Raw genomic sequence first — 27,500 nt, forward strand, 5'->3', positions numbered from 1 at the left:
AGACTGCCACAGCGAGAGCACAGGACTTGGTATCTGAGTGGTGAAGGCGATGAACTGCATGTGTGGATTATAACACCAACCTCTTCACAAAACATTTGTTATTTCCTCTCTTACATGGCCCCACATGAAAATAGAATCCCTGCACAATCCTAGAGCGACTAATAAGATTCAGGTATTGAACAATAGCTTCACCAAGGGCAACCTCAATGGTGGGATTTGAACCGACACCTCAACACACTTAATCAAGCACTTGAGACCACTCGGCCTGACAAAACATTTGTTAAATGTCTCGATGGGATCGACACATGGCCCTGCCATTGCTCTACCTCACTTTCATTGATTTCAATCTAGGGTTTACATACAGCAACAACAGTTTTTAAGATCATTTGCAAATCCAAAACACAGGATGAGGTGGCCGAGTGGTTAAGGCGATGGACTGCTAATCCATTGTGTTCTGCATGCATGGGTTTGAATCCCATCCTCATCGTGTAACAATTTAAATTCTGTGCTTTATTTTGGCACTGGAAGATTTTGACTTTCACAAACACTGGTAAAATTGCTGACTGCCACAGCGAGAGCACAGGACTTGGTATCTGAGTGGTGAAGGCGATGAACTGCATGTGTGGATTATAACACCAACCTCTTCACAAAACATTTGTTATTTCCTCTCTTACATGTCCCCACATGAAAATAGAATCCCTGCACAATCCTCGAGCGACTAATAAGATTCAGGTATTGAACAATAGCTTCACCAAGGGCAACCTCAATGGTGGGATTTGAACCGACACCTCAACACACTTAATCAAGCACTTGAGACCACTCGGCGACAAAACATTTGTTAAATGTCTCGATGGGATCGACACATGGCCCTGCCATTGCTCTACCTCACTTTCATTGATTTCAATCTAGGGTTTACATACAGCAACAACAGTTTTTTAAGATCATTTGCAAATCCAAAACACAGGATGAGGTGGCCGAGTGGTTAAGGCGATGGACTGCTAATCCATTGTGTTCTGCATGCATGGGTTTGAATCCCATCCTCATCGTGTAACAATTTAAATTCTGTGCTTTATTTTGGCACTGGAAGATTTTGACTTTCACAAACACTGGTAAAATTGCTGACTGCCACAGCGAGAGCACAGGACTTGGTATCTGAGTGGTGAAGGCGATGAACTGCATGTGTGGATTATAACACCAACCTCTTCACAAAACATTTGTTATTTCCTCTCTTACATGGCCCCACATGAAAATAGAATCCCTGCGCAATCCTAGAGCGACTAATAAGATTCAGGTATTGAAGAATAGCTTCACCAAGGGCAACCTCAATGGTGGGATTTGAACCGACACCTCAACACACTTAATCAAGCACTTGAGACCACTCGGCCTGACAAAACATTTGTTAAATGTCTCGATGGGATCGACACATGGCCCTGCCATTGCTCTACCTCACTTTCATTGATTTCAATCTGGGGTTTACATACAGCAACAACAGTTTTTTAAGACCATTTGCCACTTCAAAAAAACAGGATGAGGTGGCCGAGTGGTTAAGGCGATGGACTGCTAATCCATTGTGTTCTGCATGCATGGGTTCGAATCCCATCCTCATCGTGTAACAATTTAAATTCTGTGCTTTATTTTGGCACTGGAAGATTTTGACTTTCACAAACACTGGTAAAATTGCAGACTGCCACAGCGAGAGCACAGGACTTGGTATCTGAGTGGTGAAGGCGATGAACTGCATGTGTGGATTATAACACCAACCTCTTCACAAAACATTTGTTATTTCCTCTCTTACATGTCCCCACATGAAAATAGAATCCCTGCACAATCCTCGAGCGACTAATAAGATTCAGGTATTGAACAATAGCTTCACCAAGGGCAACCTCAATGGTGGGATTTGAACCGACACCTCAACACACTTAATCAAGCACTTGAGACCACTCGGCCTGACAAAACATTTGTTAAATGTCTCGATGGGATCGACACATGGCCCTGCCATTGCTCTACCTCACTTTCATTGATTTCAATCTAGGGTTTACATACAGCAACAACAGTTTTTAAAGATCATTTGCAAATCCAAAACACAGGATGAGGTGGCCGAGTGGTTAAGGCGATGGACTGCTAATCCATTGTGTTCTGCATGCATGGGTTTGAATCCCATCCTCATCGTGTAACAATTTAAATTCTGTGCTTTATTTTGGCACTGGAAGATTTTGACTTTCACAAACACTGGTAAAATTGCTGACTGCCACAGCGAGAGCACAGGACTTGGTATCTGAGTGGTGAAGTTGATGAACTGCATGTGTGGATTATAACACCAACCTCTTCACAAAACATTTGTTATTTCCTCTCTTACATGGCCCCACATGAAAATAGAATCCCTGCGCAATCCTAGAGCGACTAATAAGATTCAGGTATTGAAGAATAGCTTCACCAAGGGCAACCTCAATGGTGGGATTTGATCCGACACCTCAACACACTTAATCAAGCACTTGAGACCACTCGGCCTGACAAAACATTTGTTAAATGTCTCGATGGGATCGACACATGGCCCTGCCATTGCTCTACCTCACTTTCATTGATTTCAATCTGGGGTTTACATACAGCAACAACAGTTTTTTAAGACCATTTGCCACTTCAAAAAAACAGGATGAGGTGGCCGAGTGGTTAAGGTGATGGACTGCTAATCCATTGTGCTCTGCATGTCTTTGTTAGAATCCCATCCTCATCGTGTAACAATTAAAATTCTGTGCTTTATTTTGGCACTGGAAGATTTTGACTTTCACAAACACTCTGGAAAAATTGCTGACTGCCACAGCGAGAGCACAGGACTTGGTATCTGAGTGGTGAAGGCGATGAACTGCATGTGTGGATTATAACACCAACCTCTTCACAAAACATTTGTTATTTCCTCTCTTACATGGCCCCACATGAAAATAGAATCCCTGCACAATCCTCGAGCGACTAATAAGATTCAGGTATTGAACAATAGCTTCACCAAGGGCAACCTCAATGGTGGGATTTGAACCGACACCTCAACACACTTAATCAAGCACTTGAGACCACTCGGCCTGACAAAACATTTGTTAAATGTCTCGATGGGATCGACACATGGCCCTGCCATTGCTCTACCTCACTTTCATTGATTTCAATCTAGGGTTTACATACAGCAACAACAGTTTTTAAGATCATTTGCAAATCTTCAAAAACAGGATGAGGTGGCCGAGTGGTTAAGGCGATGGACTGCTAATCCATTGTGTTCTGCATGCATGGGTTTGAATCCCATCCTCATCGTGTAACAATTTAAATTCTGTGCTTTATTTTGGCACTGGAAGATTTTGACTTTCACAAACACTGGTAAAATTGCAGACTGCCACAGCGAGAGCACAGGACTTGGTATCTGAGTGGTGAAGGCGATGAACTGCATGTGTGGATTATAACACCAACCTCTTCACAAAACATTTGTTATTTCCTCTCTTACATGTCCCCACATGAAAATAGAATCCCTGCACAATCCTCGAGCGACTAATAAGATTCAGGTATTGAACAATAGCTTCACCAAGGGCAACCTCAATGGTGGGATTTGAACCGACACCTCAACACACTTAATCAAGCACTTGAGACCACTCGGCCTGACAAAACATTTGTTAAATGTCTCGATGGGATCGACACATGGCCCTGCCATTGCTCTACCTCACTTTCATTGATTTCAATCTAGGGTTTACATACAGCAACAACAGTTTTTTAAGATCATTTGCAAATCCAAAACACAGGATGAGGTGGCCGAGTGGTTAAGGCGATGGACTGCTAATCCATTGTGTTCTGCATGCATGGGTTTGAATCCCATCCTCATCGTGTAACAATTTAAATTCTGTGCTTTATTTTGGCACTGGAAGATTTTGACTTTCACAAACACTGGTAAAATTGCTGACTGCCACAGCGAGAGCACAGGACTTGGTATCTGAGTGGTGAAGGCGATGAACTGCATGTGTGGATTATAACACCAACCTCTTCACAAAACATTTGTTATTTCCTCTCTTACATGTCCCCACATGAAAATAGAATCCCTGCACAATCCTCGAGCGACTAATAAGATTCAGGTATTGAAGAATAGCTTCACCAAGGGCAACCTCAATGGTGGGATTTGAACCGACACCTCAACACACTTAATCAAGCACTTGAGACCACTCGGCCTGACAAAACATTTGTTAAATGTCTCGATGGGATCGACACATGGCCCTGCCATTGCTCTACCTCACTTTCATTGATTTCAATCTAGGGTTTACATACAGCAACAACAGTTTTTTAAGATCATTTGCAAATCCAAAACACAGGATGAGGTGGCCGAGTGGTTAAGGCGATGGACTGCTAATCCATTGTGTTCTGCATGCATGGGTTCGAATCCCATCCTCATCGTGTAACAATTTAAATTCTGTGCTTTATTTTGGCACTGGAAGATTTTGACTTTCACAAACACTGGTAAAATTGCTGACTGCCACAGCGAGAGCACAGGACTTGGTATCTGAGTGGTGAAGGCGATGAACTGCATGTGTGGATTATAACACCAACCTCTTCACAAAACATTTGTTATTTCCTCTCTTACATGGCCCCACATGAAAATAGAATCCCTGCACAATCCTCGAGCGACTAATAAGATTCAGGTATTGAAGAATAGCTTCACCAAGGGCAACCTCAATGGTGGGATTTGAACCGACACCTCAACACAGCACTTGAGACCACTCGGCCTGACAAAACATTTGTTAAATGTCTCGATGGGATCGACACATGGCCCTGCCATTGCTCTACCTCACTTTCATTGATTTCAATCTAGGGTTTACATACAGCAACAACAGTTTTTTAAGATCATTTGCAAATTCAAAAACAGGATGAGGTGGCCGAGTGGTTAAGGCGATGGACTGCTAATCCATTGTGTTCTGCATGCATGGGTTTGAATCCCATCCTCATCGTGTAACAATTTAAATTCTGTGCTTTATTTTGGCACTGGAAGATTTTGACTTTCACAAACACTGGTAAAATTGCAGACTGCCACAGCGAGAGCACAGGACTTGGTATCTGAGTGGTGAAGGCGATGAACTGCATGTGTGGATTATAACACCAACCTCTTCACAAAACATTTGTTATTTCCTCTCTTACATGTCCCCACATGAAAATAGAATCCCTGCACAATCCTCGAGCGACTAATAAGATTCAGGTATTGAACAATAGCTTCACCAAGGGCAACCTCAATGGTGGGATTTGAACCGACACCTCAACACACTTAATCAAGCACTTGAGACCACTCGGCCTGACAAAACATTTGTTAAATGTCTCGATGGGATCGACACATGGCCCTGCCATTGCTCTACCTCACTTTCATTGATTTCAATCTAGGGTTTACATACAGCAACAACAGTTTTTAAGATCATTTGCAAATCCAAAACACAGGATGAGGTGGCCGAGTGGTTAAGGCGATGGACTGCTAATCCATTGTGTTCTGCATGCATGGGTTTGAATCCCATCCTCATCGTGTAACAATTTAAATTCTGTGCTTTATTTTGGCACTGGAAGATTTTGACTTTCACAAACACTGGTAAAATTGCTGACTGCCACAGCGAGAGCACAGGACTTGGTATCTGAGTGGTGAAGGCGATGAACTGCATGTGTGGATTATAACACCAACCTCTTCACAAAACATTTGTTATTTCCTCTCTTACATGGCCCCACATGAAAATAGAATCCCTGCGCAATCCTAGAGCGACTAATAAGATTCAGGTATTGAACAATAGCTTCACCAAGGGCAACCTCAATGGTGGGATTTGAACCGACACCTCAACACACTTAATCAAGCACTTGAGACCACTCGGCCTGACAAAACATTTGTTAAATGTCTCGATGGGATCGACACATGGCCCTGCCATTGCTCTACCTCACTTTCATTGATTTCAATCTAGGGTTTACATACAGCAACAACAGTTTTTAAAGATCATTTGCAAATCCAAAACACAGGATGAGGTGGCCGAGTGGTTAAGGCGATGGACTGCTAATCCATTGTGTTCTGCATGCATGGGTTTGAATCCCATCCTCATCGTGTAACAATTTAAATTCTGTGCTTTATTTTGGCACTGGAAGATTTTGACTTTCACAAACACTGGTAAAATTGCAGACTGCCACAGCGAGAGCACAGGACTTGGTATCTGAGTGGTGAAGGCGATGAACTGCATGTGTGGATTATAACACCAACCTCTTCACAAAACATTTGTTATTTCCTCTCTTACATGTCCCCACATGAAAATAGAATCCCTGCACAATCCTCGAGCGACTAATAAGATTCAGGTATTGAACAATAGCTTCACCAAGGGCAACCTCAATGGTGGGATTTGAACCGACACCTCAACACACTTAATCAAGCACTTGAGACCACTCGGCCTGACAAAACATTTGTTAAATGTCTCGATGGGATCGACACATGGCCCTGCCATTGCTCTACCTCACTTTCATTGATTTCAATCTAGGGTTTACATACAGCAACAACAGTTTTTAAGATCATTTGCAAATCCAAAACACAGGATGAGGTGGCCGAGTGGTTAAGGCGATGGACTGCTAATCCATTGTGTTCTGCATGCATGGGTTTGAATCCCATCCTCATCGTGTAACAATTTAAATTCTGTGCTTTATTTTGGCACTGGAAGATTTTGACTTTCACAAACACTGGTAAAATTGCAGACTGCCACAGCGAGAGCACAGGACTTGGTATCTGAGTGGTGAAGGCGATGAACTGCATGTGTGGATTATAACACCAACCTCTTCACAAAACATTTGTTATTTCCTCTCTTACATGTCCCCACATGAAAATAGAATCCCTGCACAATCCTCGAGCGACTAATAAGATTCAGGTATTGAACAATAGCTTCACCAAGGGCAACCTCAATGGTGGGATTTGAACCGACACCTCAACACACTTAATCAAGCACTTGAGACCACTCGGCCTGACAAAACATTTGTTAAATGTCTCGATGGGATCGACACATGGCCCTGCCATTGCTCTACCTCACTTTCATTGATTTCAATCTAGGGTTTACATACAGCAACAACAGTTTTTAAAGATCATTTGCAAATCCAAAACACAGGATGAGGTGGCCGAGTGGTTAAGGCGATGGACTGCTAATCCATTGTGTTCTGCATGCATGGGTTTGAATCCCATCCTCATTGTGTAACAATTTAAATTCTGTGCTTTATTTTGGCACTGGAAGATTTTGACTTTCACAAACACTGGTAAAATTGCTGACTGCCACAGCGAGAGCACAGGACTTGGTATCTGAGTGGTGAAGGCGATGAACTGCATGTGTGGATTATAACACCAACCTCTTCACAAAACATTTGTTATTTCCTCTCTTACATGGCCCCACATGAAAATAGAATCCCTGCACAATCCTAGAGCGACTAATAAGATTCAGGTATTGAACAATAGCTTCACCAAGGGCAACCTCAATGGTGGGATTTGAACCGACACCTCAACACACTTAATCAAGCACTTGAGACCACTCGGCCTGACAAAACATTTGTTAAATGTCTCGATGGGATCGACACATGGCCCTGCCATTGCTCTACCTCACTTTCATTGATTTCAATCTAGGGTTTACATACAGCAACAACAGTTTTTAAGATCATTTGCAAATCCAAAACACAGGATGAGGTGGCCGAGTGGTTAAGGCGATGGACTGCTAATCCATTGTGTTCTGCATGCATGGGTTTGAATCCCATCCTCATCGTGTAACAATTTAAATTCTGTGCTTTATTTTGGCACTGGAAGATTTTGACTTTCACAAACACTGGTAAAATTGCAGACTGCCACAGCGAGAGCACAGGACTTGGTATCTGAGTGGTGAAGGCGATGAACTGCATGTGTGGATTATAACACCAACCTCTTCACAAAACATTTGTTATTTCCTCTCTTACATGGCCCCACATGAAAATAGAATCCCTGTGCAATCCTAGAGCGACTAATAAGATTCAGGTATTGAACAATAGCTTCACCAAGGGCAACCTCAATGGTGGGATTTTTTCCGACACCTCAACACACTTAATCAAGCACTTGAGACCACTCGGCCTGACAAACCATTTGTTAAATGTCTCGATGGGATCGACACATGGCCCTGCCATTGCTCTACCTCACTTTCATTGATTTCAATCTAGGGTTTACATACAGCAACAACAGTTTTTTAAGATCATTTGCAAATCCAAAACACAGGATGAGGTGGCCGAGTGGTTAAGGCGATGGACTGCTAATCCATTGTGTTCTGCATGCATGGGTTTGAATCCCATCCTCATCGTGTAACAATTTAAATTCTGTGCTTTATTTTGGCACTGGAAGATTTTGACTTTCACAAACACTGGTAAAATTGCAGACTGCCACAGCGAGAGCACAGGACTTGGTATCTGAGTGGTGAAGGCGATGAACTGCATGTGTGGATTATAACACCAACCTCTTCACAAAACATTTGTTATTTCCTCTCTTACATGTCCCCACATGAAAATAGAATCCCTGCACAATCCTCGAGCGACTAATAAGATTCAGGTATTGAACAATAGCTTCACCAAGGGCAACCTCAATGGTGGGATTTGAACCGACACCTCAACACACTTAATCAAGCACTTGAGACCACTCGGCCTGACAAAACATTTGTTAAATGTCTCGATGGGATCGACACATGGCCCTGCCATTGCTCTACCTCACTTTCATTGATTTCAATCTAGGGTTTACATACAGCAACAACAGTTTTTTAAGATCATTTGCAAATCCAAAACACAGGATGAGGTGGCCGAGTGGTTAAGGCGATGGACTGCTAATCCATTGTGTTCTGCATGCATGGGTTTGAATCCCATCCTCATCGTGTAACAATTTAAATTCTGTGCTTTATTTTGGCACTGGAAGATTTTGACTTTCACAAACACTGGTAAAATTGCTGACTGCCACAGCGAGAGCACAGGACTTGGTATCTGAGTGGTGAAGGCGATGAACTGCATGTGTGGATTATAACACCAACCTCTTCACAAAACATTTGTTATTTCCTCTCTTACATGTCCCCACATGAAAATAGAATCCCTGCACAATCCTCGAGCGACTAATAAGATTCAGGTATTGAACAATAGCTTCACCAAGGGCAACCTCAATGGTGGGATTTGAACCGACACCTCAACACACTTAATCAAGCACTTGAGACCACTCGGCCTGACAAAACATTTGTTAAATGTCTCGATGGGATCGACACATGGCCCTGCCATTGCTCTACCTCACTTTCATTGATTTCAATCTAGGGTTTACATACAGCAACAACAGTTTTTAAGATCATTTGCAAATCCAAAACACAGGATGAGGTGGCCGAGTGGTTAAGGCGATGGACTGCTAATCCATTGTGTTCTGCATGCATGGGTTTGAATCCCATCCTCATCGTGTAACAATTTAAATTCTGTGCTTTATTTTGGCACTGGAAGATTTTGACTTTCACAAACACTGGTAAAATTGCAGACTGCCACAGCGAGAGCACAGGACTTGGTATCTGAGTGGTGAAGGCGATGAACTGCATGTGTGGATTATAACACCAACCTCTTCACAAAACATTTGTTATTTCCTCTCTTACATGTCCCCACATGAAAATAGAATCCCTGCACAATCCTCGAGCGACTAATAAGATTCAGGTATTGAACAATAGCTTCACCAAGGGCAACCTCAATGGTGGGATTTGAACCGACACCTCAACACACTTAATCAAGCACTTGAGACCACTCGGCCTGACAAAACATTTGTTAAATGTCTCGATGGGATCGACACATGGCCCTGCCATTGCTCTACCTCACTTTCATTGATTTCAATCTAGGGTTTACATACAGCAACAACAGTTTTTAAGATCATTTGCAAATCCAAAACACAGGATGAGGTGGCCGAGTGGTTAAGGCGATGGACTGCTAATCCATTGTGTTCTGCATGCATGGGTTTGAATCCCATCCTCATCGTGTAACAATTTAAATTCTGTGCTTTATTTTGGCACTGGAAGATTTTGACTTTCACAAACACTGGTAAAATTGCTGACTGCCACAGCGAGAGCACAGGACTTGGTATCTGAGTGGTGAAGGCGATGAACTGCATGTGTGGATTATAACACCAACCTCTTCACAAAACATTTGTTATTTCCTCTCTTACATGGCCCCACATGAAAATAGAATCCCTGCACAATCCTAGAGCGACTAATAAGATTCAGGTATTGAACAATAGCTTCACCAAGGGCAACCTCAATGGTGGGATTTGAACCGACACCTCAACACACTTAATCAAGCACTTGAGACCACTCGGCCTGACAAAACATTTGTTAAATGTCTCGATGGGATCGACACATGGCCCTGCCATTGCTCTACCTCACTTTCATTGATTTCAATCTAGGGTTTACATACAGCAACAACAGTTTTTAAGATCATTTGCAAATCCAAAACACAGGATGAGGTGGCCGAGTGGTTAAGGCGATGGACTGCTAATCCATTGTGTTCTGCATGCATGGGTTTGAATCCCATCCTCATCGTGTAACAATTTAAATTCTGTGCTTTATTTTGGCACTGGAAGATTTTGACTTTCACAAACACTGGTAAAATTGCAGACTGCCACAGCGAGAGCACAGGACTTGGTATCTGAGTGGTGAAGGCGATGAACTGCATGTGTGGATTATAACACCAACCTCTTCACAAAACATTTGTTATTTCCTCTCTTACATGTCCCCACATGAAAATAGAATCCCTGCACAATCCTCGAGCGACTAATAAGATTCAGGTATTGAACAATAGCTTCACCAAGGGCAACCTCAATGGTGGGATTTGAACCGACACCTCAACACACTTAATCAAGCACTTGAGACCACTCGGCCTGACAAAACATTTGTTAAATGTCTCGATGGGATCGACACATGGCCCTGCCATTGCTCTACCTCACTTTCATTGATTTCAATCTAGGGTTTACATACAGCAACAACAGTTTTTAAGATCATTTGCAAATCCAAAACACAGGATGAGGTGGCCGAGTGGTTAAGGCGATGGACTGCTAATCCATTGTGTTCTGCATGCATGGGTTTGAATCCCATCCTCATCGTGTAACAATTTAAATTCTGTGCTTTATTTTGGCACTGGAAGATTTTGACTTTCACAAACACTGGTAAAATTGCTGACTGCCACAGCGAGAGCACAGGACTTGGTATCTGAGTGGTGAAGGCGATGAACTGCATGTGTGGATTATAACACCAACCTCTTCACAAAACATTTGTTATTTCCTCTCTTACATGTCCCCACATGAAAATAGAATCCCTGCGCAATCCTAGAGCGACTAATAAGATTCAGGTATTGAACAATAGCTTCACCAAGGGCAACCTCAATGGTGGGATTTGAACCGACACCTCAACACACTTAATCAAGCACTTGAGACCACTCGGCCTGACAAAACATTTGTTAAATGTCTCGATGGGATCGACACATGGCCCTGCCATTGCTCTACCTCACTTTCATTGATTTCAATCTAGGGTTTACATACAGCAACAACAGTTTTTTAAGATCATTTGCAAATCCAAAACACAGGATGAGGTGGCCGAGTGGTTAAGGCGATGGACTGCTAATCCATTGTGTTCTGCATGCATGGGTTTGAATCCCATCCTCATCGTGTAACAATTTAAATTCTGTGCTTTATTTTGGCACTGGAAGATTTTGACTTTCACAAACACTGGTAAAATTGCTGACTGCCACAGCGAGAGCACAGGACTTGGTATCTGAGTGGTGAAGGCGATGAACTGCATGTGTGGATTATAACACCAACCTCTTCACAAAACATTTGTTATTTCCTCTCTTACATGGCCCCACATGAAAATAGAATCCCTGCACAATCCTAGAGCGACTAATAAGATTCAGGTATTGAACAATAGCTTCACCAAGGGCAACCTCAATGGTGGGATTTGAACCGACACCTCAACACACTTAATCAAGCACTTGAGACCACTCGGCCTGACAAAACATTTGTTAAATGTCTCGATGGGATCGACACATGGCCCTGCCATTGCTCTACCTCACTTTCATTGATTTCAATCTAGGGTTTACATACAGCAACAACAGTTTTTAAAGATCATTTGCAAATCCAAAACACAGGATGAGGTGGCCGAGTGGTTAAGGCGATGGACTGCTAATCCATTGTGTTCTGCATGCATGGGTTTGAATCCCATCCTCATCGTGTAACAATTTAAATTCTGTGCTTTATTTTGGCACTGGAAGATTTTGACTTTCACAAACACTGGTAAAATTGCTGACTGCCACAGCGAGAGCACAGGACTTGGTATCTGAGTGGTGAAGGCGATGAACTGCATGTGTGGATTATAACACCAACCTCTTCACAAAACATTTGTTATTTCCTCTCTTACATGGCCCCACATGAAAATAGAATCCCTGCACAATCCTAGAGCGACTAATAAGATTCAGGTATTGAACAATAGCTTCACCAAGGGCAACCTCAATGGTGGGATTTGAACCGACACCTCAACACACTTAATCAAGCACTTGAGACCACTCGGCCTGACAAAACATTTGTTAAATGTCTCGATGGGATCGACACATGGCCCTGCCATTGCTCTACCTCACTTTCATTGATTTCAATCTAGGGTTTACATACAGCAACAACAGTTTTTAAAGATCATTTGCAAATCCAAAACACAGGATGAGGTGGCCGAGTGGTTAAGGCGATGGACTGCTAATCCATTGTGTTCTGCATGCATGGGTTTGAATCCCATCCTCATCGTGTAACAATTTAAATTCTGTGCTTTATTTTGGCACTGGAAGATTTTGACTTTCACAAACACTGGTAAAATTGCAGACTGCCACAGCGAGAGCACAGGACTTGGTATCTGAGTGGTGAAGGCGATGAACTGCATGTGTGGATTATAACACCAACCTCTTCACAAAACATTTGTTATTTCCTCTCTTACATGTCCCCACATGAAAATAGAATCCCTGCGCAATCCTAGAGCGACTAATAAGATTCAGGTATTGAACAATAGCTTCACCAAGGGCAACCTCAATGGTGGGATTTGAACCGACACCTCAACACACTTAATCAAGCACTTGAGACCACTCGGCCTGACAAAACATTTGTTAAATGTCTCGATGGGATCGACACATGGCCCTGCCATTGCTCTACCTCACTTTCATTGATTTCAATCTAGGGTTTACATACAGCAACAACAGTTTTTAAGATCATTTGCAAATCCAAAACACAGGATGAGGTGGCCGAGTGGTTAAGGCGATGGACTGCTAATCCATTGTGTTCTGCATGCATGGGTTTGAATCCCATCCTCATCGTGTAACAATTTAAATTCTGTGCTTTATTTTGGCACTGGAAGATTTTGACTTTCACAAACACTGGTAAAATTGCTGACTGCCACAGCGAGAGCACAGGACTTGGTATCTGAGTGGTGAAGGCGATGAACTGCATGTGTGGATTATAACACCAACCTCTTCACAAAACATTTGTTATTTCCTCTCTTACATGTCCCCACATGAAAATAGAATCCCTGCACAATCCTCGAGCGACTAATAAGATTCAGGTATTGAACAATAGCTTCACCAAGGGCAACCTCAATGGTGGGATTTGAACCGACACCTCAACACACTTAATCAAGCACTTGAGACCACTCGGCCTGACAAAACATTTGTTAAATGTCTCGATGGGATCGACACATGGCCCTGCCATTGCTCTACCTCACTTTCATTGATTTCAATCTAGGGTTTACATACAGCAACAACAGTTTTTAAGATCATTTGCAAATCCAAAACACAGGATGAGGTGGCCGAGTGGTTAAGGCGATGGACTGCTAATCCATTGTGTTCTGCATGCATGGGTTTGAATCCCATCCTCATCGTGTAACAATTTAAATTCTGTGCTTTATTTTGGCACTGGAAGATTTTGACTTTCACAAACACTGGTAAAATTGCAGACTGCCACAGCGAGAGCACAGGACTTGGTATCTGAGTGGTGAAGGCGATGAACTGCATGTGTGGATTATAACACCAACCTCTTCACAAAACATTTGTTATTTCCTCTCTTACATGTCCCCACATGAAAATAGAATCCCTGCACAATCCTCGAGCGACTAATAAGATTCAGGTATTGAACAATAGCTTCACCAAGGGCAACCTCAATGGTGGGATTTGAACCGACACCTCAACACACTTAATCAAGCACTTGAGACCACTCGGCCTGACAAAACATTTGTTAAATGTCTCGATGGGATCGACACATGGCCCTGCCATTGCTCTACCTCACTTTCATTGATTTCAATCTAGGGTTTACATACAGCAACAACAGTTTTTAAGATCATTTGCAAATTCAAAACACAGGATGAGGTGGCCGAGTGGTTAAGGCGATGGACTGCTAATCCATTGTGTTCTGCATGCATGGGTTTGAATCCCATCCTCATCGTGTAACAATTTAAATTCTGTGCTTTATTTTGGCACTGGAAGATTTTGACTTTCACAAACACTGGTAAAATTGCTGACTGCCACAGCGAGAGCACAGGACTTGGTATCTGAGTGGTGAAGGCGATGAACTGCATGTGTGGATTATAACACCAACCTCTTCACAAAACATTTGTTATTTCCTCTCTTACATGGCCCCACATGAAAATAGAATCCCTGCGCAATCCTAGAGCGACTAATAAGATTCAGGTATTGAACAATAGCTTCACCAAGGGCAACCTCAATGGTGGGATTTGAACCGACACCTCAACACACTTAATCAAGCACTTGAGACCACTCGGCCTGACAAAACATTTGTTAAATGTCTCGATGGGATACACATGGCCCTGCCATTGCTCTACCTCACTTTCATTGATTTCAATCTAGGGTTTACATACAGCAACAACAGTTTTTAAAGATCATTTGCAAATCCAAAACACAGGATGAGGTGGCCGAGTGGTTAAGGCGATGGACTGCTAATCCATTGTGTTCTGCATGCATGGGTTTGAATCCCATCCTCATCGTGTAACAATTTAAATTCTGTGCTTTATTTTGGCACTGGAAGATTTTGACTTTCACAAACACTGGTAAAATTGCTGACTGCCACAGCGAGAGCACAGGACTTGGTATCTGAGTGGTGAAGGCGATGAACTGCATGTGTGGATTATAACACCAACCTCTTCACAAAACATTTGTTATTTCCTCTCTTACATGTCCCCACATGAAAATAGAATCCCTGCACAATCCTCGAGCGACTAATAAGATTCAGGTATTGAACAATAGCTTCACCAAGGGCAACCTCAATGGTGGGATTTGAACCGACACCTCAACACACTAATCAAGCACTTGAGACCACTCGGCCTGACAAAACATTTGTTAAATGTCTCGATGGGATCGACACATGGCCCTGCCATTGCTCTACCTCACTTTCATTGATTTCAATCTAGGGTTTACATACAGCAACAACAGTTTTTTAAGATCATTTGCAAATCCAAAACACAGGATGAGGTGGCCGAGTGGTTAAGGCGATGGACTGCTAATCCATTGTGTTCTGCATGCATGGGTTTGAATCCCATCCTCATCGTGTAACAATTTAAATTCTGTGCTTTATTTTGGCACTGGAAGATTTTGACTTTCACAAACACTGGTAAAATTGCAGACTGCCACAGCGAGAGCACAGGACTTGGTATCTGAGTGGTGAAGGCGATGAACTGCATGTGTGGATTATAACACCAACCTCTTCACAAAACATTTGTTATTTCCTCTCTTACATGTCCCCACATGAAAATAGAATCCCTGCACAATCCTCGAGCGACTAATAAGATTCAGGTATTGAACAATAGCTTCACCAAGGGCAACCTCAATGGTGGGATTTGAACCGACACCTCAACACACTTAATCAAGCACTTGAGACCACTCGGCCTGACAAAACATTTGTTAAATGTCTCGATGGGATCGACACATGGCCCTGCCATTGCTCTACCTCACTTTCATTGATTTCAATCTAGGGTTTACATACAGCAACAACAGTTTTTTAAGATCATTTGCAAATCCAAAACACAGGATGAGGTGGCCGAGTGGTTAAGGCGATGGACTGCTAATCCATTGTGTTCTGCATGCATGGGTTTGAATCCCATCCTCATCGTGTAACAATTTAAATTCTGTGCTTTATTTTGGCACTGGAAGATTTTGACTTTCACAAACACTGGTAAAATTGCTGACTGCCACAGCGAGAGCACAGGACTTGGTATCTGAGTGGTGAAGGCGATGAACTGCATGTGTGGATTATAACACCAACCTCTTCACAAAACATTTGTTATTTCCTCTCTTACATGTCCCCACATGAAAATAGAATCCCTGCGCAATCCTAGAGCGACTAATAAGATTCAGGTATTGAACAATAGCTTCACCAAGGGCAACCTCAATGGTGGGATTTGAACCGACACCTCAACACACTTAATCAAGCACTTGAGACCACTCGGCCTGACAAAACATTTGTTAAATGTCTCGATGGGATCGACACATGGCCCTGCCATTGCTCTACCTCACTTTCATTGATTTCAATCTAGGGTTTACATACAGCAACAACAGTTTTTAAGATCATTTGCAAATCCAAAACACAGGATGAGGTGGCCGAGTGGTTAAGGCGATGGACTGCTAATCCATTGTGTTCTGCATGCATGGGTTTGAATCCCATCCTCATCGTGTAACAATTTAAATTCTGTGCTTTATTTTGGCACTGGAAGATTTTGACTTTCACAAACACTGGTAAAATTGCTGACTGCCACAGCGAGAGCACAGGACTTGGTATCTGAGTGGTGAAGGCGATGAACTGCATGTGTGGATTATAACACCAACCTCTTCACAAAACATTTGTTATTTCCTCTCTTACATGGCCCCACATGAAAATAGAATCCCTGCACAATCCTCGAGCGACTAATAAGATTCAGGTATTGAAGAATAGCTTCACCAAGGGCAACCTCAATGGTGGGATTTGAACCGACACCTCAACACACTTAATCAAGCACTTGAGACCACTCGGCCTGACAAAACATTTGTTAAATGTCTCGATGGGATCGACACATGGCCCTGCCATTGCTCTACCTCACTTTCATTGATTTCAATCTAGGGTTTACATACAGCAACAACAGTTTTTTAAGATCATTTGCAAATCCAAAACACAGGATGAGGTGGCCGAGTGGTTAAGGCGATGGACTGCTAATCCATTGTGTTCTGCATGCATGGGTTTGAATCCCATCCTCATCGTGTAACAATTTAAATTCTGTGCTTTATTTTGGCACTGGAAGATTTTGACTTTCACAAACACTGGTAAAATTGCTGACTGCCACAGCGAGAGCACAGGACTTGGTATCTGAGTGGTGAAGGCGATGAACTGCATGTGTGGATTATAACACCAACCTCTTCACAAAACATTTGTTATTTCCTCTCTTACATGGCCCCACATGAAAATAGAATCCCTGCACAATCCTAGAGCGACTAATAAGATTCAGGTATTGAACAATAGCTTCACCAAGGGCAACCTCAATGGTGGGATTTGAACCGACACCTCAACACACTTAATCAAGCACTTGAGACCACTCGGCCTGACAAAACATTTGTTAAATGTCTCGATGGGATCGACACATGGCCCTGCCATTGCTCTACCTCACTTTCATTGATTTCAATCTAGGGTTTACATACAGCAACAACAGTTTTTAAAGATCATTTGCAAATTCAAAATACAGGATGAGGTGGCCGAGTGGTTAAGGCGATGGACTGCTAATCCATTGTGTTCTGCATGCATGGGTTCGAATCCCATCCTCATCGTGTAACAATTTAAATTCTCTGCTTTATTTTGGCACTGGAAGATTTTGACTTTCACAAACACTGGTAAAATTGCAGACTGCCACAGCGAGAGCACAGGACTTGGTATCTGAGTGGTGAAGGCGATGAACTGCATGTGTGGATTATAACACCAACCTCTTCACAAAACATTTGTTATTTCCTCTCTTACATGTCCCCACATGAAAATAGAATCCCTGCACAATCCTCGAGCGACTAATAAGATTCAGGTATTGAACAATAGCTTCACCAAGGGCAACCTCAATGGTGGGATTTGAACCGACACCTCAACACACTTAATCAAGCACTTGAGACCACTCGGCCTGACAAAACATTTGTTAAATGTCTCGATGGGATCGACACATGGCCCTGCCATTGCTCTACCTCACTTTCATTGATTTCAATCTAGGGTTTACATACAGCAACAACAGTTTTTAAGATCATTTGCAAATCCAAAACACAGGATGAGGTGGCCGAGTGGTTAAGGCGATGGACTGCTAATCCATTGTGTTCTGCATGCATGGGTTTGAATCCCATCCTCATCGTGTAACAATTTAAATTCTGTGCTTTATTTTGGCACTGGAAGATTTTGACTTTCACAAACACTGGTAAAATTGCTGACTGCCACAGCGAGAGCACAGGACTTGGTATCTGAGTGGTGAAGGCGATGAACTGCATGTGTGGATTATAACACCAACCTCTTCACAAAACATTTGTTATTTCCTCTCTTACATGGCCCCACATGAAAATAGAATCCCTGCACAATCCTAGAGCGACTAATAAGATTCAGGTATTGAACAATAGCTTCACCAAGGGCAACCTCAATGGTGGGATTTGAACCGACACCTCAACACACTTAATCAAGCACTTGAGACCACTCGGCCTGACAAAACATTTGTTAAATGTCTCGATGGGATCGACACATGGCCCTGCCATTGCTCTACCTCACTTTCATTGATTTCAATCTAGGGTTTACATACAGCAACAACAGTTTTTTAAGATCATTTGCAAATCCAAAACACAGGATGAGGTGGCCGAGTGGTTAAGGCGATGGACTGCTAATCCATTGTGTTCTGCATGCATGGGTTTGAATCCCATCCTCATCGTGTAACAATTTAAATTCTGTGCTTTATTTTGGCACTGGAAGATTTTGACTTTCACAAACACTGGTAAAATTGCAGACTGCCACAGCGAGAGCACAGGACTTGGTATCTGAGTGGTGAAGGCGATGAACTGCATGTGTGGATTATAACACCAACCTCTTCACAAAACATTTGTTATTTCCTCTCTTACATGTCCCCACATGAAAATAGAATCCCTGCACAATCCTCGAGCGACTAATAAGATTCAGGTATTGAACAATAGCTTCACCAAGGGCAACCTCAATGGTGGGATTTGAACCGACACCTCAACACACTTAATCAAGCACTTGAGACCACTCGGCCTGACAAAACATTTGTTAAATGTCTCGATGGGATCGACACATGGCCCTGCCATTGCTCTACCTCACTTTCATTGATTTCAATCTAGGGTTTACATACAGCAACAACAGTTTTTTAAGATCATTTGCAAATCCAAAACACAGGATGAGGTGGCCGAGTGGTTAAGGCGATGGACTGCTAATCCATTGTGTTCTGCATGCATGGGTTTGAATCCCATCCTCATCGTGTAACAATTTAAATTCTGTGCTTTATTTTGGCACTGGAAGATTTTGACTTTCACAAACACTGGTAAAATTGCAGACTGCCACAGCGAGAGCACAGGACTTGGTATCTGAGTGGTGAAGGCGATGAACTGCATGTGTGGATTATAACACCAACCTCTTCACAAAACATTTGTTATTTCCTCTCTTACATGTCCCCACATGAAAATAGAATCCCTGCACAATCCTCGAGAGCGACTAATAAGATTCAGGTATTGAACAATAGCTTCACCAAGGGCAACCTCAATGGTGGGATTTGAACCGACACCTCAACACACTAATCAAGCACTTGAGACCACTCGGCCTGACAAAACATTTGTTAAATGTCTCGATGGGATCGACACATGGCCCTGCCATTGCTCTACCTCACTTTCATTGATTTCAATCTAGGGTTTACATACAGCAACAACAGTTTTTAAGATCATTTGCAAATCCAAAACACAGGATGAGGTGGCCGAGTGGTTAAGGCGATGGACTGCTAATCCATTGTGTTCTGCATGCATGGGTTTGAATCCCATCCTCATCGTGTAACAATTTAAATTCTGTGCTTTATTTTGGCACTGGAAGATTTTGACTTTCACAAACACTGGTAAAATTGCTGACTGCCACAGCGAGAGCACAGGACTTGGTATCTGAGTGGTGAAGGCGATGAACTGCATGTGTGGATTATAACACCAACCTCTTCACAAAACATTTGTTATTTCCTCTCTTACATGTCCCCACATGAAAATAGAATCCCTGCGCAATCCTAGAGCGACTAATAAGATTCAGGTATTGAACAATAGCTTCACCAAGGGCAACCTCAATGGTGGGATTTGAACCGACACCTCAACACACTTAATCAAGCACTTGAGACCACTCGGCCTGACAAAACATTTGTTAAATGTCTCGATGGGATCGACACATGGCCCTGCCATTGCTCTACCTCACTTTCATTGATTTCAATCTAGGGTTTACATACAGCAACAACAGTTTTTAAGATCATTTGCAAATCCAAAACACAGGATGAGGTGGCCGAGTGGTTAAGGCGATGGACTGCTAATCCATTGTGTTCTGCATGCATGGGTTTGAATCCCATCCTCATCGTGTAACAATTTAAATTCTGTGCTTTATTTTGGCACTGGAAGATTTTGACTTTCACAAACACTGGTAAAATTGCAGACTGCCACAGCGAGAGCACAGGACTTGGTATCTGAGTGGTGAAGGCGATGAACTGCATGTGTGGATTATAACACCAACCTCTTCACAAAACATTTGTTATTTCCTCTCTTACATGTCCCCACATGAAAATAGAATCCCTGCACAATCCTCGAGCGACTAATAAGATTCAGGTATTGAACAATAGCTTCACCAAGGGCAACCTCAATGGTGGGATTTGAACCGACACCTCAACACACTTAATCAAGCACTTGAGACCACTCGGCCTGACAAAACATTTGTTAAATGTCTCGATGGGATCGACACATGGCCCTGCCATTGCTCTACCTCACTTTCATTGATTTCAATCTAGGGTTTACATACAGCAACAACAGTTTTTAAAGATCATTTGCAAATCCAAAACACAGGATGAGGTGGCCGAGTGGTTAAGGCGATGGACTGCTAATCCATTGTGTTCTGCATGCATGGGTTTGAATCCCATCCTCATCGTGTAACAATTTAAATTCTGTGTTTTATTTTGGCACTGGAAGATTTTGACTTTCACAAACACTGGTAAAATTGCTGACTGCCACAGCGAGAGCACAGGACTTGGTATCTGAGTGGTGAAGGCGATGAACTGCATGTGTGGATTATAACACCAACCTCTTCACAAAACATTTGTTATTTCCTCTCTTACATGTCCCCACATGAAAATAGAATCCCTGCACAATCCTCGAGCGACTAATAAGATTCAGGTATTGAACAATAGCTTCACCAAGGGTAACCTCAATGGTGGGATTTTTTCCGACACCTCAACACACTTAATCAAGCACTTGAGACCACTCGGCCTGACAAACCATTTGTTAAATGTCTCGATGGGATCGACACATGGCCCTGCCATTGCTCTACCTCACTTTCATTGATTTCAATCTAGGGTTTACATACAGCAACAGCAGTTTTTAAAGATCATTTGCAAATCCAAAACACAGGATGAGGTGGCCGAGTGGTTAAGGCGATGGACTGCTAATCCATTGTGTTCTGCATGCATGGGTTTGAATCCCATCCTCATCGTGTAACAATTTAAATTCTGTGCTTTATTTTGGCACTGGAAGATTTTGACTTTCACAAACACTGGTAAAATTGCTGACTGCCACAGCGAGAGCACAGGACTTGGTATCTGAGTGGTGAAGGCGATGAACTGCATGTGTGGATTATAACACCAACCTCTTCACAAAACATTTGTTATTTCCTCTCTTACATGGCCCCACATGAAAATAGAATCCCTGCACAATCCTAGAGCGACTAATAAGATTCAGGTATTGAAGAATAGCTTCACCAAGGGCAACCTCAATGGTGGGATTTGAACCGACACCTCAACACACTTAATCAAGCACTTGAGACCACTCGGCCTGACAAAACATTTGTTAAATGTCTCGATGGGATCGACACATGGCCCTGCCATTGCTCTACCTCACTTTCATTGATTTCAATATAGGGTTTACATACAGCAACAACAGTTTTTAAAGATCATTTGCAAATCCAAAACACAGGATGAGGTGGCTGAGTGGTTAAGGCGATGGACTGCTAATCCATTGTGTTCTGCATGCATGGGTTTGAATCTCATCTTCTAACAATTTAAATTCTGTGCTTTATTTTGGCAGTGGAAGATTTTGACTTTCACAAACACTGGTAAAATTGCAGACTGCCACAGCGAGAGCACAGGACTTGGTATCTGAGTGGTGAAGGCGATGAACTGCATGTGTGGATTATAACACCAACCTCTTCACAAAACATTTGTTATTTCCTCTCTTACATGTCCCCACATGAAAATAGAATCCCTGCACAATCCTCGAGCGACTAATAAGATTCAGGTATTGAACAATAGCTTCACCAAGGGCAACCTCAATGGTGGGATTTGAACCGACACCTCAACACACTTAATCAAGCACTTGAGACCACTCGGCCTGACAAAACATTTGTTAAATGTCTCGATGGGATCGACACATGGCCCTGCCATTGCTCTACCTCACTTTCATTGATTTCAATCTAGGGTTTACATACAGCAACAACAGTTTTTTAAGATCATTTGCAAATCCAAAAAACAGGATGAGGTGGCTGAGTGGTAAGGCCATGGACTGCTAATCCATTGTGTTCTGCATGCATGGGTTTGAATCCCATCCTTATCTTGTAACAATTTAAATTCTGTGCTTTAGTTTGGCACTGGAAGATTTTGACTTTCACAAACACTGGTAAAATTGCTGACTGCCACAGCGAGAGCACAGGACTTGGTATCTGAGTGGTGAAGGCGATGAACTGCATGTGTGGATTATAACACCAACCTCTTCACAAAACATTTGTTATTTCCTCTCTTACATGGCCCCACATGAAAATAGAATCCCTGCGCAATCCTAGAGCGACTAATAAGATTCAGGTATTGAACAATAGCTTCACCAAGGGCAACCTCAATGGTGGGATTTGAACCGACACCTCAACACACTTAATCAAGCACTTGAGACCACTCGGCCTGACAAAACATTTGTTAAATGTCTCGATGGGATCGACACATGGCCCTGCCATTGCTCTACCTCACTTTCATTGATTTCAATCTAGGGTTTACATAGAGGCAACAACAGTTTTTTAAGATCATTTGCAAATCCAAAAAACAGGATGAGGTGGCCGAGTGGTTAAGGCGATGGACTGCTAATCCATTGTGTTCTGCATGCATGGGTTCGAATCCCATCCTCATCGTGTAACAATTTAAATTCTGTGCTTTATTTTGGCACTGGAAGATTTTGACTTTCACAAACACTGGTAAAATTGCAGACTGCCACAGCGAGAGCACAGGACTTGGTATCTGAGTGGTGAAGGCGATGAACTGCATGTGTGGATTATAACACCAACCTCTTCACAAAACATTTGTTATTTCCTCTCTTACATGTCCCCACATGAAAATAGAATCCCTGCACAATCCTCGAGCGACTAATAAGATTCAGGTATTGAACAATAGCTTCACCAAGGGCAACCTCAATGGTGGGATTTGAACCGACACCTCAACACACTTAATCAAGCACTTGAGACCACTCGGCCTGACAAAACATTTGTTAAATGTCTCGATGGGATCGGGATCGCACATGGCCCTGCCATTGCTCTACCTCACTTTCATTGATTTCAATCTAGGGTTTACATACAGCAACAACAGTTTTTTAAGATCATTTGCAAATCCAAAACACAGGATGAGGTGGCCGAGTGGTTAAGGCGATGGACTGCTAATCCATTGTGTTCTGCATGCATGGGTTTGAATCCCATCCTCATCGTGTAACAATTTAAATTCTGTGCTTTATTTTGGCACTGGAAGATTTTGACTTTCACAAACACTGGTAAAATTGCAGACTGCCACAGCGAGAGCACAGGACTTGGTATCTGAGTGGTGAAGGCGATGAACTGCATGTGTGGATTATAACACCAACCTCTTCACAAAACATTTGTTATTTCCTCTCTTACATGTCCCCACATGAAAATAGAATCCCTGCACAATCCTCGAGCGACTAATAAGATTCAGGTATTGAACAATAGCTTCACCAAGGGCAACCTCAATGGTGGGATTTGAACCGACACCTCAACACACTTAATCAAGCACTTGAGACCACTCGGCCTGACAAAACATTTGTTAAATGTCTCGATGGGATCGACACATGGCCCTGCCATTGCTCTACCTCACTTTCATTGATTTCAATCTAGGGTTTACATACAGCAACAACAGTTTTTAAGATCATTTGCAAATCCAAAACACAGGATGAGGTGGCCGAGTGGTTAAGGCGATGGACTGCTAATCCATTGTGTTCTGCATGCATGGGTTTGAATCCCATCCTCATCGTGTAACAATTTAAATTCTGTGCTTTATTTTGGCACTGGAAGATTTTGACTTTCACAAACACTGGTAAAATTGCTGACTGCCACAGCGAGAGCACAGGACTTGGTATCTGAGTGGTGAAGGCGATGAACTGCATGTGTGGATTATAACACCAACCTCTTCACAAAACATTTGTTATTTCCTCTCTTACATGTCCCCACATGAAAATAGAATCCCTGCACAATCCTCGAGCGACTAATAAGATTCAGGTTGAACAATAGCTTCACCAAGGGCAACCTCAATGGTGGGATTTGAACCGACACCTCAACACACTTAATCAAGCACTTGAGACCACTCGGCCTGACAAAACATTTGTTAAATGTCTCGATGGGATCGACACATGGCCCTGCCATTGCTCTACCTCACTTTCATTGATTTCAATCTAGGGTTTACATACAGCAACAACAGTTTTTAAAGATCATTTGCAAATCCAAAACACAGGATGAGGTGGCCGAGTGGTTAAGGCGATGGACTGCTAATCCATTGTGTTCTGCATGCATGGGTTTGAATCCCATCCTCATCGTGTAACAATTTAAATTCTGTGCTTTATTTTGGCACTGGAAGATTTTGACTTTCACAAACACTGGTAAAATTGCTGACTGCCACAGCGAGAGCACAGGACTTGGTATCTGAGTGGTGAAGGCGATGAACTGCATGTGTGGATTATAACACCAACCTCTTCACAAAACATTTGTTATTTCCTCTCTTACATGGCCCCACATGAAAATAGAATCCCTGCACAATCCTCGAGCGACTAATAAGATTCAGGTATTGAAGAATAGCTTCACCAAGGGCAACCTCAATGGTGGGATTTGAACCGACACCTCAACACACTTAATCAAGCACTTGAGACCACTCGGCCTGACAAACCATTTGTTAAATGTCTCGATGGGATCGACACATGGCCCTGCCATTGCTCTACCTCACTTTCATTGATTTCAATCTAGGGTTTACATACAGCAACAGCAGTTTTTAAAGATCATTTGCAAATTCAAAACACAGGATGAGGTGGCCGAGTGGTTAAGGCGATGGACTGCTAATCCATTGTGTTCTGCATGCATGGGTTTGAATCCCATCCTCATCGTGTAACAATTTAAATTCTGTGCTTTATTTTGGCACTGGAAGATTTTGACTTTCACAAACACTGGTAAAATTGCAGACTGCCACAGCGAGAGCACAGGACTTGGTATCTGAGTGGTGAAGTGAAACTGCATGTGTGGATTATAACACCAACCTCTTCACAAAACATTTGTTATTTCCTCTCTTACATGTCCCCACATGAAAATAGAATCCCTGCACAATCCTCGAGCGACTAATAAGATTCAGGTATTGAACAATAGCTTCACCAAGGGCAACCTCAATGGTGGGATTTGAACCGACACCTCAACACACTTAATCAAGCACTTGAGACCACTCGGCCTGACAAAACATTTGTTAAATGTCTCGATGGGATCGACACATGGCCCTGCCATTGCTCTACCTCACTTTCATTGATTTCAATCTAGGGTTTACATACAGCAACAACAGTTTTTTAAGATCATTTGCAAATCCAAAACACAGGATGAGGTGGCCGAGTGGTTAAGGCGATGGACTGCTAATCCATTGTGTTCTGCATGCATGGGTTTGAATCCCATCCTCATCGTGTAACAATTTAAATTCTGTGCTTTATTTTGGCACTGGAAGATTTTGACTTTCACAAACACTGGTAAAATTGCTGACTGCCACAGCGAGAGCACAGGACTTGGTATCTGAGTGGTGAAGGCGATGAACTGCATGTGTGGATTATAACACCAACCTCTTCACAAAACATTTGTTATTTCCTCTCTTACATGGCCCCACATGAAAATAGAATCCCTGCACAATCCTAGAGCGACTAATAAGATTCAGGTATTGAACAATAGCTTCACCAAGGGCAACCTCAATGGTGGGATTTGAACCGACACCTCAACACACTTAATCAAGCACTTGAGACCACTCGGCCTGACAAAACATTTGTTAAATGTCTCGATGGGATCGACACATGGCCCTGCCATTGCTCTACCTCACTTTCATTGATTTCAATCTAGGGTTTACATACAGCAACAACAGTTTTTAAGATCATTTGCAAATCCAAAACACAGGATGAGGTGGCCGAGTGGTTAAGGCGATGGACTGCTAATCCATTGTGTTCTGCATGCATGGGTTTGAATCCCATCCTCATCGTGTAACAATTTAAATTCTGTGCTTTATTTTGGCACTGGAAGATTTTGACTTTCACAAACACTGGTAAAATTGCAGACTGCCACAGCGAGAGCACAGGACTTGGTATCTGAGTGGTGAAGGCGATGAACTGCATGTGTGGATTATAACACCAACCTCTTCACAAAACATTTGTTATTTCCTCTCTTACATGTCCCCACATGAAAATAGAATCCCTGCACAATCCTCGAGCGACTAATAAGATTCAGGTATTGAACAATAGCTTCACCAAGGGCAACCTCAATGGTGGGATTTGAACCGACACCTCAACACACTTAATCAAGCACTTGAGACCACTCGGCCTGACAAAACATTTGTTAAATGTCTCGATGGGATCGACACATGGCCCTGCCATTGCTCTACCTCACTTTCATTGATTTCAATCTAGGGTTTACATACAGCAACAACAGTTTTTAAGATCATTTGCAAATCCAAAACACAGGATGAGGTGGCCCGAGTGGTTAAGGCGATGGACTGCTAATCCATTGTGTTCTGCATGCATGGGTTTGAATCCCATCCTCATCGTGTAACAATTTAAATTCTGTGCTTTATTTTGGCACTGGAAGATTTTGACTTTCACAAACACTGGTAAAATTGCAGACTGCCACAGCGAGAGCACAGGACTTGGTATCTGAGTGGTGA

The 27,500-nt window shown here is 42.7% G+C and overlaps 4 non-coding genes across 4 annotated transcripts; all 4 read left to right on the forward strand.

The window, feature by feature from the left end:
• Positions 1–1,526: 1,526 nt before the first annotated feature.
• trnas-gcu lies at positions 1,527–1,608 on the forward strand. The gene has a single exon. It is a non-coding gene; the product is annotated as a tRNA-Ser (tRNA).
• A 2,726-nt stretch (positions 1,609–4,334) lies between these two features.
• On the forward strand, positions 4,335–4,416 carry trnas-gcu. The gene has a single exon. It is a non-coding gene; the product is annotated as a tRNA-Ser (tRNA).
• Positions 4,417–17,774: 13,358 nt separating this feature from the next.
• Positions 17,775–17,856, forward strand: trnas-gcu. The gene has a single exon. It is a non-coding gene; the product is annotated as a tRNA-Ser (tRNA).
• Positions 17,857–23,376: 5,520 nt separating this feature from the next.
• On the forward strand, positions 23,377–23,458 carry trnas-gcu. The gene has a single exon. It is a non-coding gene; the product is annotated as a tRNA-Ser (tRNA).
• The last annotated feature ends 4,042 nt before the right edge of the window (positions 23,459–27,500 follow it).

Source organism: Oncorhynchus tshawytscha, linkage group LG17 (assembly GCF_018296145.1).
Source record: "Oncorhynchus tshawytscha isolate Ot180627B linkage group LG17, Otsh_v2.0, whole genome shotgun sequence".
Lineage (NCBI taxonomy): Eukaryota > Metazoa > Chordata > Actinopteri > Salmoniformes > Salmonidae > Oncorhynchus > Oncorhynchus tshawytscha.